A 12,514-nucleotide genomic window follows, 5' to 3' on the forward strand; every position below is an offset into this window, starting at 1 on the left:
CCTTCAGGCCTTCACACCCCTTCTCCTCAATCGGCTCCACAACAGAAATTTATGCGGTGGCCACAGCGACTGGCAGGGTTGCCATCGCACAGCAAAGTTGGGCAGAAGCGAACGAATCCATTGATTCCTATCCACGCAGGAAGGATAGGAAACCTTATCTCTTGGTTGTTTTCGTTTACTCCTTCAGATTTAGTAATTTATGCAAATGTCCCTGTAGTTTCTGGTTCAGACTGTAGGCTAAACTGATACTTACAAATTAGCTCTCTAGCTTTTGCATGTTACAGACGAGTCATCCTATTCATGGGACTTTGCATATTTTTACATTACCGAGGTTTTCGACCAACTGCTTATTGTTGTTTACATTTAAGCCTTTAGCATTACAACTACTACAGATCATGTGGTCTTGCTAAATTGCATGAAATAATTATAATATGGTCTTGCTAAATTGCATGAAACAATTATAATTATGTACGATTTTACATCATGTAAAAGTACCACGTCAAGCCCTCAAACTTCCACATATTGGGCTAGAATATTTTACTCAAATTTCACATATTCCTGAAATATATAATGTTGTATATATTTGCATCTAGCATTTTATATAACATGCAATTTGATACAACAATTTTATTTTGCAATTTAAATCAAGTTTTCTTGTGAAATTCTCATAGAAAATATGAGATACAATTGCCAATAAAATATGTGACTATCTCGAATTTAATATTTTATTATCCACCATTTTAATGAAAGACGTACTCCATAAATATGGAGAAAATCTACAATGTGTTAACTTACTATTTGAGATCAGCACACACATATGGCATGGAAGCACTAGCTTAACATTCAATTGTTCCTCTAGAGCATACTTGTTGTTTACCAAAGAAAATTTTGCTATCAATGTAAAATTAAATTCCGGCATGATCACTACATGCTTCATTTTATGGTTTGGCGGTGAATTTAACATCTCCCAACACTTTGGGGATGAAGTCCAAAGCATTAATATAAGTATAATTTAATGTCTCAACATTGAATGTTTACCTTATGATCATTAAGGAGTCACCTCGACCATTAATATATTGCGTCGAAGCATTTTCATCAATTTTAATTTACTATCATGGTAAATAAATTGCATGATAATATCATGCATGACATGGCTAGAATATCCATCAATGTAACTTATTAAACTCACATCGGATGAGAGAAATTGAGTAAATATCGATTTCTCCGTAAATCTCCATCAAGGAGATGTATGATGTATAAACACAATGTTAATAGTTTCTCAAACACTTTTGAGTACTTCTAGTACATTGTAGTTTTTTTTCTTTCTGGTGTCTACATATTCAACTCCAAGTTGATATTTGTTGATCACACAGTCGATATGAAGATGTGATTCAAAGCCTCGAAATCACTTTACATTTTGTTTGATGATAACACAATAAATTATCATATTTATTTCAGGATAATAATATATCATATCTTCATATGAAGATTCATGTGATACACCCTACGGGTGATATACCAATACCTGAAATTCATATTAGTACTCAAAATACTAAGAATCTCGATGATCACAAAAAGAACAATGAGAAATCAATGTAAAGTGGAGGTAAAATGACAAATAAAATCATAGTAGACACAATAAAAGGGATAATATAACTATCAAGTTTATCAAATATGTTGTTGTATAAATCATTGTACATACATATATTCCCTAGCATCTGGTGAATTATACTTTAGATTCATTATGTAATGTGAATGCAAAGGGATAATTTGAAACATCTCTTTGGTAAACACCAAAAAATAACCTGGATTCGGATTGTACTTATAATCTTCATCAGAAAGATAACATAAGTCCACTCCGTTAGGAGATGCACTCCTTCACAATATCGTTTTTCTTGTGGGATAAGATTCCCAATACACTTTTGGGACTTCATTTTGTCTCATGACTATCCCAATATATCATTTAGCCTATAATCATACTACTAAATGTGGTATGTTGTCCATTAATATCATGTTTCTCATACATGAAATTTCAAGGTATGAACTAAATTCATACTAAACTTTGTTGCGTACAAACTAAATTTTCGGATCTTGATGAATTTAAGATTTGTCATAATGGCCTTGGTTACCCATTATAGGGATAATGCGAAAACTTAGTGAAGCTTTGTTGGTCACAATTTACAAGTTGCAAAATTCTCAAATCATCAGATTTTATGAGCATCTAATGTGCCATGAGATTTTTTTTCTATGTCTCTCACACTCCACTCAAATTTCTTGAACTTATTCAAGAAGATACTTGTGGACTGTTCAATAACTATCTGGGTGATATAAGTATTTCATGGTATTCATAGATACATCTAGTTGATGGTCTTATGTGGGTCTCTAATCTCCACAAACCCATGATACTACTAAATTAATTTCTCAAATTAAGAGAAAATTATCATAATATATTGGTTTGACCAATTTAATTATCATCTTCATGAGCATTTATGATTTTACTAAGTACCTAAGAGTACATACCCAGATTAGTGCAACTAAATTCTTTGTCAAAAGAATCAAACTCATTAAATGACCACTGCAACAAAATTTTGATATACCAACATATTGTTGGAGATATTTTGTGTGGTATTACACGCCGTAGATCTAATCTAGATCACTACAGCTGCTTATCATACTGCTTCCCCTTGCAGTAAGTACGTGGAAATCAAACAAGTATTTCCCATCTGCGATGATACGGTTATATACCGTTATCACCACCCCAACGTACATCATGGGCACTCACATCAATTTGGGATCTATGTGATAAATAACTAAGGTATAATCGTTTATCCGTCAAATACCTTAAGACCCTAACAAGGGAGTTATTGATAGCCCGTACGCTGATTGCATTTGCAATAACGACATTTTTCGGCATTAGGGGGAGATTAGTACCACAAAGAATGCCGATAAATAAATAATAAATGTCATAGACTTTCAGTCCTTATATTCACGTACTTGAAAATCTGAATGATAAGTTCAGTCATAAATTTGCAACACATTGCAAATCTGCCACATACATTTACTCGTGACAAATATGTCACAAAATCATATTATGCATGCAACAATGTGCCAAAAGAGTGAAGGTACCTAATATAACCACTTTCCTCCGAAATGAGAGCAAAAGGGGGAGAAAATTGGCCACATGAGATATAAATTCTCACATGCTTCCGCGGAACAGAGGAAATTATATCCTCAACAAGTAAATGTAGTTCAACCGCAAGTTGAATAACACATAGTGGATGCTCATCATCCAAACCCAACACAAATGTGCACATAATTTTAAGTGTTGGGACATCGAAACACCTTGACTCCATTGTTATGGGAAATCATGAGGAGTTCAAATATTTTAATCACATTTCCACAAATCTTATCGATTCAACAGAATCATACAACAAAGACTACATTTTGTCGACAAATATTTATTCTTAAATTGCTAAAACCTTTAGGGCCCTGAACCAAAGTCCATGGCAGAGTGCCTAATGCACTCATATATTGGTTCAACTAGAAGGATGCAATTGAATAAGAATAGCACTCACTCAACAAGGGAGATATTTACCATCGTAATACCTATTCCTCATAAGCACCTTCCCTCTGGAAGAGAAATGAATTTTTGTTAACAACAAAAAAAATGAGGTGGTGATAAAGTGAGGCTTGTAGCGCAAGGGTTCACGCAGAGACCCGACATCAATTATATATGATGTAACATACCCTATTGGTATATGTGGAATTACGTTTCGATACTAATATTATTGGCAGTTATAAATAAATTATCCATGTAGTTGATGGATGTAGTGATTACATAATCATATGGGTCACTCAATTTGGATATCTATATTAATGTCCTTAAGACTTATAAATCCAAATCCAAAATAAATAGCAACATATGTGTAATAATACAAAAGTCACTCTATGACTTAAAATAGTCAAACACAAATTGTGTGGTACAATTGACTATAAGAGCTCCTTCTTATAAAGGATTACTCGTACAATAATGATTGCTTATATGCAGTCATAAACAAAATCCCTAATTGGATTCTACATGACCATTGTATATATCGATACTTTTATCATCAAAGTCTATAATATACATGAAAGGTCCTTACAATCTTATCAAGACGGAGATTTGGATTGAACCAAGTATTAATCAAGTTTATAACTTGAGTATATTCCTTCGGAATACATATCTATCAGTCTTTACATGTCCATAAAATTTTGGAGAAATTAAATATGGATAAATAAAATCAAAGATACATATGGTCACAATATCCCTAACGTAGATACAAATTCATTCATACATTGTAGTAGTGATGAAGTGATACTGGACCTCTTGTTCCATATCTCAATACAAAGTACATCACGAATGCGAATGTTTTGTTGTCAACTTCTTTAAAGTGCAAACCCCAACCCAAAGGTTGGTGTAAGTAATATCCTCCGATATATTTAAGACACAACTGATCTTGATTAATTCTCGTAGAAATATCAAGATGTGACCATTGTGTAATCTACATTGGCTATAAAATTACCCGATCCCGAAAATGCCATATCATAGACTGAATTCAATGATAGAACCTTCTAAAATAAGAATACAAAATAGACTCTAATGGCTCCATATAATGATTGACGATATTCAAGATCATGTGGTTAAGATTCAACAGAATCACCCACCATTATCTATCAGATAATACCACTTGTATTGCTCAAATGCATAAGGGTTATATTAATATTTTTCGAATTAGGAAGATAAACACTTTGCAAACATATCATGTGAAAATCTAACAAATTTATTCACAGTGTTTTACAGATTCCCATATTCATGAATTTAAGTTCATGGATTGGTGTGAGACAACTTATAGATTTGCAAAGTTCAGGGGGAGTAAAACTCCCAAATTATAACACGGTAATGATCATTAGATCATATATATTGTACTCTTTTTCCCTTAATGAGTTTTCCCTAATGGTTTCTCATAAAAGGTTTTTAATGAGACGATATAGATACAAGTGTTAAGATATGTCACATTGTTTTCTCCTTATATTTTTCCCATTGGGTTTTAAAGGAGTTTTCGGTGGCACATCATATTGCACTCTTTGCAATATTTACACAAGATGTACCTCCTATTTTCCCCACTGGGGTTTTTAAAGGAAGTACATAAGGCATATTTATTGTTTTCCAAACTCATTCGTGAGATTTTTCCCTTCTCTAAGGTTTTCTCATATGAGTTCTCATGGAGACAACAATCTTTACATGTTGTACTATTTTCTCCTTATTTTTCCCAAAGGGTTTAAAGGAGTTTTTAACAACATATCAAATACAACTCTCCTCATATTTTTCCCATAGGGTTTTTGGGGGAGAGATTTTAAAGATGATGACTTTCAAGATGATAGAATATTTACAAAGAGCACCATTCTTTACAAGGACATCCTCATATATAAAGACGATTTTCAAGACTATGCGAGAAGACTTTGAAGATTATACAAGAGATTTTCAAGAAACAGCGTTGTCCAAGGGGGAGTGTTAGAAATAGGATAGCTTTGATACTAAGCTAACTAGGAAGTTATTAAGATCAGCTTAGGTCCTAAGCTAAGTAGGCAGTTAGTTTTGTCCAAACACTGTAATACCCAAGAGGTGCCTTTGTAACCGCCTTATTGGCGTCTGTTCGGTGGGTATATATACCCCCAACAATCATCAATGGAACATCAGTTGATTCTCTAAATCATTAGTTCTCGAACAAATAACACGGAGTTTGGAGAGAAATACCCATGCCGTGCTCTAGTCCGGGCACATACTGAAGAGCCATAACCTGATCCTACACAGCATTACGCACAAAGAAATCATCAACGCCAATGTGTTTGGTGAGCTCGTGCTTCACCGGATCACGCGCAATCATGATGGCACTAGTACTGTCAGACAAGAGAGGGGTCGGTGAGTCAGCAGAAACACCAAAATCCTCCAATAACCAGCGTAACCAAGTCACCTCTGCTGTCAAGAGAACCATCGCTCGCAACTCAGCCTCGACACTCGAACGACAGACTGCAACCTGCTTCTTGGTCTTCCAAGCAATGAGAGAACCACCAAGAAAGACACAGTAGGCAGAAAGAGACTTGCGATCCGTTGGATCACTAGCCCAGGTAGCATCTTAGTAGGTCTGGAGCTGTAAGGAGCTGGAACGAGGAAATAAAAGACGACGGGAGTTAGTGCCATGAAGATACTGGAGGACACGAAGGAGATGACTATAGTGGACACTGGTGGGAGCAGACATGAACTAGGAGATGTCAGGACGGGTGACAGCAAGGTAGACAAGGCTTTCAACCAAGTGTTGATAGCGAGTCGGATCCGGAAGAGGATCACCATCAGTGGCACGGAGATGAACATTGAGCTCCATAGGAGTCTCGACAGTGCGCTCATCACCAAGGGTGGCATGAGTGAGAAGGTCCTGAACATACTTCTCCTGGGAGATATAGAAGCCATCGGAGGTAGAAGAAATCTCAATCCCAAGAAAGTAGCGAAGATGACTAAGATTAGTCATGAGAAACTGATCACGAAGACGAGCCTTGACAAAGGCAATGTACTCAGGGTCGTCACATGTGATGATCATGTCATCGACATAAAGAAGGAGAGTCCGACCATGAGAAGATGTGTGGACAAAGAGCGCAGGATCATGTGCGCTAGGGACGAAACTAGCAGAGGTCACCACAGAGGAGAAACGCTGAAACCAGGTGCGAGGGGCTTGCTTAAGGCCATAGAGAGAGCGCCGGAGATGACTGACCGTGCCGTCGGGAATAGAGTACCCAGGAGGTGGCTGCATGTATACCTCCTCACGTAATTCACCGTTAAGGAAAACATTCTGCACATCAAGCTAAGAGACAGACCAGTGAAGAACAGAAGCAACAACAAGAAGAGTACGAATAGTGGTCATGTGAGCCACTGGAGCAAAGGTCTCGTCGTAGTCACGGCCATGCTCCTGCTGAAAGCCGCGAGCCACAAGATGAGCCTTGTAGCGCTCAAGAGAACCATCAGAGCGAGTCTTGATCTTGTAGACCCACTTGAAGGTGATGGGACGAACAGAGAGAGGAGAAGTGAAAACAACCCAGGTGTCCGTACGCTCGAGAGCAGCAATCTCCTCAGCCATCGCTAGCTTCCATTCGAGATGAGCAACATCATCCCGATAAGAGGTCGGCTCAAGGACAACAGAGAGGCTGTAGCGAGTGGGAGAATAGCGATCAGGAGGAGGACGAGGACGAGCATGAAGATGATGAGGCGGCTCGGACGAAGAGGGCATCACACCATAGGTAGAGGCATGTCAGGAGGAGCATCATCATCCTTACGTGGACGACGGGAGTAGTGAAAATGGTAGGGAGGGACCACCGTAGGCGAGGAAGGTGACATGGGAGAGGAAGGTGTGGAGGGTGGGGAAGGTGGTGAGGGAGGAGAGGGGGTCTGTTGGGTGAAGAAGGAGTAGAAGGTGGTGAGAGACTCGACGGAGCAGGACCTGAGGCACAGGAGGAGGTGACTCAGGGAACATGAGAAAAGAGATATCATCCACCAAGAAGGAAGAGGAGGAGGGACGCGGGTAGAAGGGATGGGATTCATCAAGAGTGACATCCCGAGATATCCGCATCAGGCGACCAATAGGATCCCAACACTTATATCCTGTAATATCCCAGGATTAGAGGCAAGAAAAAGAGAGAACACGAGAGTGTGCATTGCATTCATGCATAGAAAATCCGGGGAATTTTCGCGCGTTCATCTAAAACACAAAGTGATCGAGGTTTCTCTTGTGTCGATGGAATTGATGTATGTCATCGACACAAGTGCGATAAATGTTGACATGACCTTTATTGATTTATCATGTTTTCGAGGGAAATAATTTGAATTCAATTCAAATATTAAAGACATAAATTCAAATAAGAATCCAGATTGAAATTTGAATTCCTAACCATTTATAAATTACTATAGGTTTACTCAAATATAATATGAAATTCAAAATAAATAAGGAATTCAAATCCTATTACAATCTGTATCATTCAATTATTTCCAATTCTCATCAAGAGAAATAAAGTTACAAATGGAGTTGAATTATAAAACAAGTCAAGTGATTCACAAAAGAAGACATTACACATTAAGGAAAATATTTCTTTATTAATATTAACACAATAATACAAAGTCTTTACAAAGTGAATAAGGGAAATAATTTAATTACAATTACAAGTATGAGAAAAGGAAAATTAAATCTAAACTAAATCTAGAAGATCAACATCATCTTCTTGTACAACTCGATCACCTACAAAACAAACAAAACACAAAAAGAGAAGTGATTGCCAAATGACAAGGTTAGAATAAGATAAACAATATAGATATTTTGATGGTCGAGCTGATCCTCAAGGGGAGATGCACCTGGTGGAAACTTGCACCACACAGGCAAGCAGCTCACACACACATCAGTAGTTATCCAGAAAAGGTAGAACTCAAGAACACCCATAGTTGGCCACTCAAAACCATCAGGAAGCAAATCAAGCCACCAGGAGCTACATGCTAGCACAAGGAAAAGGTTTTACTCCAGAATCAAGAAGCTCAAGCTATCAAGATCAGAAGGTAGGAATCCACCAGAAATACAAATATATGTTCTTGCATTTGCATAACCACATGAAGTGAAATAAGGGGGGAAAACATGAAGCCATCAGGTCCTAATACCCTGCAGCTAGATTTTTATCTAGGAGGGTTGGAAGGATCTAGTTCTCTCAGATAGGCATAGAGGTGCTATGCTGCATCATCATCGAGATTGGGAAAGCCATCTCTTAGTATCTGTTCTTATCCAATATTGAGCCTCAGCCTTTGCATCATCGGCTAAAGCAGCATCGATCTGTCCATTCAAGTTAACTCAAGCATCATTAAGAGCTTAGGATGGACAGATTGCATCATCTAACCCTACAGCTATGATCAATGCCTATTTCTCATTTTACACAAGCACCTACCGCACCAGATCCTATTCATACATATGTATCCTGTGCACCCTCATCTGAGACACCACAGGATAGATATGATAACTAGAAAGCACATGGGAACTTATGCAAAGGAAGAAAAGACATTAAACCTAAGCTATAAGAACATCAGCTTAAGCTCTCAAGCCAACCAACTAGTAAAGCATCTGAATCTAGCAAGAAGAGCATTTGTTTTTATCAAATTAATCATACAATACAGATCTGCTCAAGGATTGGACAAAGCATTCCTGTAGCCATCAACATAATTCAATGATTAGATCATGTATGCACATGATCCGGTAAGCATTCCCATCAATTAGAGCATAATAAGCACACCATAAGCTTACCAAAATCCAACAAATAAATCATCCAGCAATAGTACTTCTATTTCATTGCTTGAATTCAACCATGAATTAAATGGGGCATCAATTTATATCATAGTGAAACCCCAAACCAAACATCAAATCAATAATGCATGTTGTAGTATATGTACAGTTTTATCAGTAAAAGAAATACAACCAGCCACACATGCCTGGATGACTAATTATCCAATTAGAGGCATCACTGTATTTATTAAGCAAGGATCTGTCCATTACCATTTATGCATTTGATTGAGTCATCACCATAAACAACCACTATTAATTAACATGTCACCAGGATTTACATAGGGTCCAAGAATAATTACTAGGCCAACCAAGTATTACTCTAGCAGTAGCAAAGCCACTAGCAGGTACAAGCTCACAAGTTAACGAACTACAAAGATTTAGTTTCATCAGTATAACCACACTGCAAGTCATACATGGAGCAAGTTACCCAAAAAGAGGCACCACACATAGCACAAGGCAATTATCAATTAAATCAGAGCATGGTCAGCTCAAACCACACCTCACAGAAAGCCATAACACTTGCATCAACTACCAGGACATAGTTCATTCAGCACTAGAGTATTAAGCAATACTGTCACATGCTTACAACACATGCTCAAATCAATATAGGCCATAGACAGAGAGGAGAGGGGGTTAACTCTTAACTCACATTGCAGTAGTAGCAGTACTAGGAGGCATTGACGCCGGGGTTGCATCCACGACACCGTCCTGCCAGCGTTGAGGTCTAGGATGCAGTGGGAACAGCGACATCACCACCACGACCACCACAACGCTAGAACGCCATCGCAGCGACAAGCAGCATCATCACCATACCTCACCAAAACCACCATAGTAGCAGTACCGAAGAGCAGCAGATCAGGAGACACCGGGGGTGCAGATTACTGCCGTCCTGCCGGTGGTCGAGATCGAGGTAAACGGTGTGGTAGAGGAGTAGGAGTAAGTCGAGCAGGTCAACAACCGGGCACATCAGGAGCTCACACCGGCAACGGAGAAGGCCGGTAGTGCAGAGTGGTAGTATTGACCAACACCATGAGCAGGGGCGGCGAACAGTAGGAGGGTCATCGAGATCGAGCAGGGCTCGAGGAGGAGGAGAGGTCCGCGCAGGAGAGTGCGGCGGCGCCGGAAACCATCGGCGACCAAGACCAGAATGAGGCTAGGGTTTCGGGGTCGGGGCGACCGCGAGAGACAACGAAAATCAAATCAACCTGGGGAGGTTGTTGAGCACGTCGAGGCGAGCAGGAACCCCTGGCTTGCCGGCGCCGGAGTTGGCCGGGAGCTGCCGAGGAGAGCGGCAACGCTGCAGAGTCAGGGAGGCCACGAGAGAGAGGGGGTCGTGTGCGTGCGAGGATGAGAGGTGAGCGAGAGGGGTTGGGTCGGGTCGTGGTCTTGGACCAAGCCCGACCAGGCCGACTGGGTCGGACCGGGCCATTTGGTCTATATTTGTCTTTCTTTCTTTCCTTTTCCTAGGAAATTTTACCATTTAAAAAAATTACTGTAATTAATTAAATAACAACCAATACATAAAAGTGGGTAACAGAAAATTACCTTAATAATAATAATATAAAATAAATACTTTAAAGCTAAAGAAACAATAATTTGAAGTTTCCTCTAAACTTTAAAAGACTAATTTTAAATCTTATACTAATAAGACCTAAATACTAAACATATAATTCTTGTTTCTATTCTTCACATAAAGAAAATATTAAATATTACGTTGCATTGAAATGCCATATAAAACAATAATTTTTTTTAAACGGGGATTGGTGGTGTCCGTACATAATAAAACCCAGATCAACCGGTCCAAGCTTTGTACGTCAAAAAAAAACTGCAAAACCGGTGCAATATAGGGATCCCGCGCAAAGAAACCTGTGCGATATACTCATATAGCGAGACCGCGTGCCAAAAAACCGGCTAGAGGAAGCCATCTATCGCCGAACGAAAAAAAAAACAGTAGCTAATATTACGTGTATTGCCACCGCCAAGTGAACGTACCGTTTCGCAGTTCTGTTGACTGAAAAGGAAAAAAAAAAAGCGTGCACATTGCCGATCTCCCTCCGTGGACAAGAAAATCCCCCTCAGAGCATCCCTAGTGGTTCCTCTAAAGGGCCATCCAAAGACATTTAGATGGCCGTGAGGCAAAAAAAGGCTCCCAGTGGTCTCTCTATCCCGTCCTCTAAATTTAGAGGAGCTCCCATATCCTCGCTCCATCCTCCAAATATAGAGGACGAAGCCACGGCCATCTAAACCAAATTGCTGCCCCGCGCTTTCCTTCCCGCGCGCATCTGGAGACCAAAGAAGGCGAGAGCGTCTCCCGCAAGGTCGTCGTCGCCGTCGCGGGGGCTCTGGGCGGCGGCGCTGGGCGGCGGTCGAAATCGAAGGCGGCGGCCGAAATCGAGGAAGGGCGGTGGCGTTGGGCGGGGCCAGTGGTGGCGCTGGGCGGCGGTCGAAATCGAAGGCGGCGGCCGAAATCGAGGGAGGGCGGTGGCACTGGGCGGGGCCGGTGGTAGCGCTGGGCGGCGGCGCTGGACCCCGACGCGGACGGGACAATCTTCTATGCTATATGAGAGAGAATTTAGATGTCCTAGATATAGAGGAACCACTGAAAAACTGAGATCATCTAAAAAGGAATTTTTATAGATAGTCATCTATATGGAGATATAGAGGACCTCATTTAGAGGAACCACTAGAGATGCTCTCACGAGCTATCCATCCCTTCCGCGTCGTTGCTCGCCTCACGCGCGGCTGTGCCTCTGATCGCGCAAGTTGGCCATCGCGCTCCCGTCCGCAGGCCCGAGGAATATTTTTTTCCGGAGAGAGAACAACGGGAGAGAGCGAGATCCTGCTGCCGTTTTCACACTGGTGTGATGCAGACCAGGCAGGGTCGCAGGGAGAGGTGGAGGGGGGTCTCGGTGGTGGAGAGATGTACGAGGCAGAGGATACATGTGCTGCTTTGGGCTCCGGTTGTGAGGATAGATGAAAAAAGATTTGGGAGAGGATTTTGTATGGGCAGATTGGCTTTGGCTAGGTGGTGCTTTGGACACTCGCAATGTTAAGATATCGATGAATAAACATAGCAATACTCCTCCTCCGACGACGGAGGATGAAACCGAAGA

Source organism: Lolium perenne, chromosome 4 (assembly GCF_019359855.2).
Source record: "Lolium perenne isolate Kyuss_39 chromosome 4, Kyuss_2.0, whole genome shotgun sequence".
Lineage (NCBI taxonomy): Eukaryota > Viridiplantae > Streptophyta > Magnoliopsida > Poales > Poaceae > Lolium > Lolium perenne.